At 53.1% G+C, this 7,188-nt stretch overlaps 1 pseudogene; it reads left to right on the forward strand.

Moving 5' to 3' along the window:
* The first annotated feature begins 210 nt into the window (after positions 1–210).
* On the forward strand, positions 211–1,741 carry LOC126533275 (uncharacterized; annotated as a pseudogene).
* The last annotated feature ends 5,447 nt before the right edge of the window (positions 1,742–7,188 follow it).

Raw genomic sequence — 7,188 nt, forward strand, 5'->3', positions numbered from 1 at the left:
GTCCCGACGCCAGGGACGCAGGACAAGGGTTTCTACGACCACAAGATTGCTAACCCTAACAAGATCTTCAGCTGCTCCGTCTGGCCGAGAGACAGGTGCGCCGCAGCTACGAAGGTGCGCGGCGTCGCTGTCGCAGTCCCGGCTCCCGAGGACTTCACCCAACGACTCGCACCCTCGTGAGATCAAGTAAGTGCAGCCCCTCCCCTCGTCATGGAGGTAGTAGAGGTTGAAGGCACGGAAATAGCCCCCGAAGAAGTTACCGTTGAAGCAGGGTGGCTTGTACGTCAGCCACCGTAAGCAACGACAGACTACGCAGGCATCATCCCTACTCATACACGGATCCCTCCGTGCAACAGCAAGCGCACGCACCGAGAGTACCGAGCAGTCCGCACTACGCCGACGCGCACCACGGCAACCACGACTTCCGAAGAATGATATCAAGATCGTCATACGCCCAAGAGACGGTTTCAACGTGTCCAAACTAGGAGACGCCCAGATACGCGACTCAATACTACAGATCACGGGCATTACAACCAACGAAGCAGAGGACGACATTTACCGCTCATGCACGGATAATAACGTCGTTGTAGTTAGCACGCCAATGATGTCTAACGCCGAAAAATACTGTCGCATCCGCAGTCTCCCCATTGGAGCAGTCCGCTACGCTGCCACAGCATACGTAACACCGCCGGAGGACACAGCCAAAGGAGTCATATATGACACGGAAGAAGACATTACCAACAGTCTCGCTTACAAGAAGAACCCTACGATTCTGCAGGCCCGACGCATGGGCAATACTAATTCAGTGCTCATCGTATTCGACGGAAAGCAAGTACCGTACCATGTCTACTACCGCGGAGCAGAATACAAATGCTATCTACATAAGAAGCGCATCGAGGTCTGCGACATCTGCGGGACCGTCGGCCACAGGGCCGATGTATGCCCTACTCCAACCCAGAAGAAATGCAAGAGCTGTGACACAGTAAATCCGCCGGCTGATCACCCCTGTCACCCTTGCTGCGCGCTCTGTGGCAAAGACCACCCGACTGGTGATAAGTCCTGCCATCGCCGCTTCCAGACACCACACCTCCTACTCCAACGACGGTGGGAACGCCCACGACTGGGACAACAAGGAGCTGACCAGGAGACGGGGCCATCGACTTCTGCAAATGGAGACTCAGCTCTGCCAACACCGAAGTCAACACTACAACCGCAGGCTCCCGAACGCAGCAATTCACGAGGACGCAGTCGGTCTCGTGGACGCAGCCGCTCCCGAGGTCGCAGTCAGTCACAAGGACGCAGCCACTCCCGGAGCGGACCGGATTCAACACCGCCGCAGCAGCAAGGAAACGCAAGCCTTAGAACGACCACAGTTAAAGTGCAAGACGCACCCCCCAAGGTAAGCTGGGCCAGCATTGTCTCCCACACAGGTCACATCACACAACCTATAGCAACCCCAGTGAACACAGTTAGTGACGCTACCATGCAGAGCTTCATGCAGGAGCTCCGATCCTTACGTGCTGAGATACAAGAACTCAAGACAGAAAACGCTAATCTCAAATCACAACTTGCAGACACACAACCCAAATATTTACCATCAAATGCAGACATCCTTCCTGTCCCTGCAATAGATTGCCCGCAAACCACCCAACCAACCTCGCACAAACGCAAAGCTCTCGAACCAATCTCAAAAGTGGCAGCACCAGCATACACTTCAGAAGGAAAAGTCAACTGCATGTGAGGCTCTCACTGAGCTGCAACAGCGGATAGAACGCAACCTCAACGAAGCATTACATTGTAAGCTTGCCACATTGCTCGACGCCTCCATTGCAAAGGCTCTCGAACGCGCAATGGACAACCTCCTTACGGCGAAACTAGAAACGCTACTACTGCCCAGAATTGAGCAAGCCTTTGCGGCAAGAGAACAACAGCGACAGGAAAACATGGACGACACGCGCAAAGTGCTTGAAGACATGGTCGCGACTTTGGCTCAAAATCACAACACCCGTTTGACAGAATTGGAAAACACCCTACTCCGTCCCAGAGCAGGTCCCCTAAAGAAGCCGTACTCGCGTCCCGACAAAGATGGCTGCGAGTAATCCAGAACGTGTTGCCTACTGCATTTGGCAGTGGAGCTGCCGGAGCTTCCGGCGAAAGCGAGCACACTTAAAGCAATACATTACCTCTCTCGCATCACATACTTCCCCCGATGTTATCGCATTACAAGAGACCGGAGAAGCGGCTAAGCTGTCGGGATACGCGGCATACACCGCAGTTTGCAATGATAACCGCAGGCCCCAAGTAATCACACTAGTTAAGCGAAACACTCCGGTTATACAGCATCACACAGGCATTGATACAGCAGCCCACATTTTTCTGGAGATCATCCCGTCTGCAAGGCGCATGCACCAGAGCCTCTTCATCCTCAATGTGTACAGCAGCCCCAGAGAACAACATAGGTTTCTACGACTTTTCACCAAAGCAGATCAAGTAGCTAGGGGAACCCCCCTGCTCATCGTAGGGGACCTAAACGCCCCTGCGGTGGCATGGGGATACCCAATGGACCGCCGAAAGGGAAGACAACTATGGCTTGACGGACAGAATCTAGGTCTTACTCTTGTCACGGATCCAACTTCTCCCACTCGTATGGGAAACAGCGTTAGCAGAGATGCTACTCCGGACTTGACATTCGCAAAACGAATTCCACAAGCAGACTGGATCAACACACAAGACAACTTGGGCAGCGACCACTATTTAATCCAAACAACAGTTCGAGCGGGCCCGCGAAAGCCTAAGGGTCGTCAACTCCGCATAATGAACTAGGACGCTTTCCGGCAGGCCAGAGCCCTCACCTCTTTCTCGGGTACCCAACCCCCTTTCGAAGATTGGGTCGCATCCTTGCTGCAAGACGCGAGCAAAGCCACTAAATTGGTGCCTAAGGAAGCCAATCTGCAGGAGGCAGATAGCAAGTTACTGCATATGTGGGAAGCCCTCGCCAGTCTGCAACGCAGATACAAACACAACAAGCTCAACCGAACGCTCAGGAAACGTATTGGTACTCTCACCCTTCAAATCGAAGACTATGCACAACAACTTACTCGTCAAAATTGGCACAGCACATCCGACAGCATGGAGCGGCAACCAAACCTGCCCAAAACGTGGAATATCCTCCGTTGCCTCCTCGATCCGGCTAATAGCAAGAACACACAACAGCACAACTTGCAGAAAATTATTCACACCCATCCTGGCAGGGACACACAAGTTCTTCAAGAATTGATAGACCGACACATAGGACCTCAACCTACTACACCCGCTCCAGCATACACAGGCACCGATAACGACCACCTGGACGCGCCCATAGAAGCAGCAGAAGTACGTGAAGCCATCCTCGCACTCCGCCCTAACTCAGCCCCGGGACCTGATGGCATTACTAATAAAATGCTTCGCAACCTAGATGAGGATTCCATACTAGCCCTCACAGCTTATTTTAACGCATACTGGGAAACTGGAAACCTCCCCTCACAATGGAAAGAAGCCAAAATTATTATGATTCCCAAACCCGGGAAGCGCCTCCTACTCGAAAACCTCCGCCCTATCTCCCTGACTTCATGTGTCGGAAAGGTCCTCGAGCACGTCATCCTTACACGCTTACACAGGCATATGAACGACAACGACCTCTTCCCCAATACCATGGTTGGCTTCCGCCCGAAACTTTCTGCTCAAGATATCATGATTCAGCTCAAGCACCAAATTATCGATGGCGACAAAAGCTCCAGGCTGGACACCAGAGCCATCTTGGGGCTAGACCTAACCAAGGCCTTCGATAACGTCACGCATGAGGCCATACTGAACCAACTGGCACAACGCCAGGTTGGACATCGAACATATAACTACGTGAAGAATTTTCTTACAGGTCGCACGGCCACCATTACCATCGGAGGGTTGCAGTCGCCAATTATTCACTTCGGCAGCAAAGGCACGCCGCAAGGATCGGTTCTATCCCCTTTTCTGTTTAACGTGGCCTTGCTCGGACTACCGCCTGCATTAGCTAGCATCCCCAACCTCAAGCATAGCCTCTACGCAGACGATATCACCCTGTGGGTCACCGGGGGCAGCGACGGGGACATCCAAGACACGCTGCAGCAAGCCATCAACGAGGTCGTTGCATACGTAGAACCGCGCGGCCTGGCGTGTTCCTCACAGAAATCAGAGTCCTTCTGTACAAGCCTAATTGGGGAGGTCGACGTCCAGACCCTCACCCACCCGAGATAGAACTCCACGTGCACCAGCAACGCATACCTACAGTACCTAGCATTCGTATCCTTGGCTTACGCATCCAACAAAACGGCAGAAACACGGAAATACTCAAGCAATTAGATAAACATGTACACCAAACCACTCGCCTCATTGCACGCATCGGAAATCGACATCACGGCATGAAGGAAAGCAACCTTATACGCCTGGTAACCGCCTACGCCCTGAGCCGCATCAATATTCGCCACGCAACCCGAAGTAGGAGAAGAAACGGCCATCGCTTTGGCCTACGCGGCTACCAATGCACACTGCATCATCAGCGATTCAAAAACGGCCATTCGTAGCTACGCAAGAGGACTGATAGCACCCCAAGCGCAGAAGATTCTCTCTGGCACTCCTCCCCCAAGGCAACGCCGCGTGCAGATCATCTGGGCCCCTGGTCACTCGGGTCTGGCTGGAAACGAAGCCGCCCACGATGCCGCCCGAGCTCTCGCACACCGTGCGCATCATCCTTCTCCTGCGTCTTCCGATCCCGACCAGCCCTCTGTTCTGCATCGCGGTCACGCGCGGGACCGAATGGTCACGTTCAGAGAAATTCTCCTGCACTACCGCAGAGGGCGGTTACGCTACCCCCCAGCACACCATACACTGAATAAGTCTCAATTCACCACTTGGCGACTCCTTCAGACACGAACTTTTCCGAACCCCGTGCTTTACAACCGCATGTACCCCGATGCATAATCACCACTCTGCAAAGCGTGCAAGGCCCGCGCCGACCTCAATCATATTATCTGGCAATGCCCCAAAGCCTCACCCACCAACACCTCCCGCACTAACACACGCATCATTAGTACGGCCGAGCAGTGGGAGACATTGCTGCTCAGCTTGGACCCAGAGGAGCAGCTCTGGGCCGTCCGGATGGCCGAAGACGCCGCCAGAAAGCAAGGACTGGCCGCCGTCTGAGGAAGGGGGGGGATTGGGGGTTAGTCTCCCGACCCCCGCCACCCCTTCACCCCATCAAGGACACAATAAAGTTTTATCTCTCTCTCTCTCTCTCTCATAGCCACAGCCCCACTGTTCCTTATTTTACAGTGCAGTTATCTCTCCCGTGGAAAAGGAAGCCATCCTGGCGACATACGGGTAGGATAACACAGGCGGATCATAGTACGGCTTGAGACACTGGACATGCACAATTTCGGGTCCTCGACAGCGATGATCCAAAGGTAGCTCGAGGGGTTCCACGATATAGTTGACTGGAGACGTTTGGTTGATCACGCGGTATGGGCCCTAGTACTTCGACGCGAGTTTCGGTGACTGTCCAGGGGTAGGGGCTGGAACCCAAAGCCACGCTAGCGAGCCAGGAGCATAGGATGCAGGAATATGGGAAGTTTCTCGATGGTGCTTCTGGCGTTGCTGGTCCTCTGACGTAAATAACCGGGATAGCTTGCAACACTCTTCTGCGTGTGCAGAAGCTTCAGATAAGGTAGTGCTTTCCGTGGTGTCAGAGCAGTACGGAAGGATAGTATCCATTGTGGAAAAAGGTTCGCGTCTGTACAGGAGAAAGAAGGACGAAAATTCCGTGGTAGTCTGCGTGGCAGTATTGTAAGCGTAGGTCAGAAATGGTAGAACATGGTCCCATTTGCTTTGGTCGGATGCAACGTACAGTCGCGGACAGAATAAAATGGACCACGGGATCTCCGAAAACGTTCAATTTCCGAGCAGCCTGTAGCATTAACCAGTAAAACTGCCCACGACAACGTTGTTAGCATATTCTAGTCGATGTCCAAAATGCAAATACCAGATTGCGTTGTGAGGTTGCGGAGATATTCAGCTTTTTCTTAGATTTCATGGTCCATAATATTCTGTCCGCGACTGTACATGGCCAGCATGTCACCAAGAGTGTGATTAAAGCGGTCGGCTACGCCATTAGTCTGCGGATGATATGCAGTAGTGGTGCGATGAATGATGCGGCATTCTTTGAGGAGAGCCTCGATGACATTGGAGAGGAAGACGCGGCCTCCGTCACTGAGTAATTCCCTGGGAGCTCCGTGGCGAAGGATGATGTGGCGCAGGAGAAACGAGGCGACGCCATTGGCAGAAGCGCTGGACAAAGGGGAAGTTTCCGCATAGCGCGTAAGATGGTCGATGGCCACGATTACCCAGCTATTGCCGTCTGATGTGGTTGGCAGAGGTCCATAAATGTCGATGCCTACTCGATCAAAAGCACGTGCTGGGCAAGGCAAAGGCTGTAATGGGGTGGTTGGATGACGAGGGGGATCTTTGCGGCGGAGCGGACATAATGACGGATGAAACAATACATTCCCCGCCAGTAGTAACGAAGGCGTAGACGTGCCTATGTCTTCAGTACACCTGCATGCGCGCACTGGGGGTTGTCGTGGAACGCTGCACAAATATCCGAACGCAGATGCCGAGGCATGACAAGCAACCATTTGCAGCCATCCGAGAGGTAGTTACGACGGTACCCGGTGCCCGTCGCGAATGGACAAGTGATGTGCTTGGCGACGTGATGCGCGATTGGTAGTGGGTGTCGATTGGGTGTATAAGAAACTCAGCATGGACACAATCCCTGGGTCTTTCTTCTGCTCAGAAGAATGTCCGTGGTGGCAAGGGGAGATTCGGACAATTAGGCTTTTGGGGAGCTAACCTCGTCAGCTAGTGGCGAACGAGACAAGGCATCCGCATCCGAGTGTTTTAGGCCAGAACGTTACAGCACTCGAATGTCGTACTCCTGCAGTCGGAGGGCCCATCAGGTAAGACGACGAATGGTTACTTCAAGGACGACAGCCAGCACAGCGAATGGTGATCAGTTATCACGTCAAATGGGCGACCATAGAGATACGGACGGAATTTGGTTATGGCCCAAATTATAGTCAGACATTCTTTTGCTGTTACAGAATAGTTCGATTCAGGTTT

Source organism: Dermacentor andersoni, chromosome 7 (genome assembly GCF_023375885.2).
Source record: "Dermacentor andersoni chromosome 7, qqDerAnde1_hic_scaffold, whole genome shotgun sequence".
Classification (NCBI taxonomy): Eukaryota; Metazoa; Arthropoda; class Arachnida; order Ixodida; family Ixodidae; genus Dermacentor; species Dermacentor andersoni.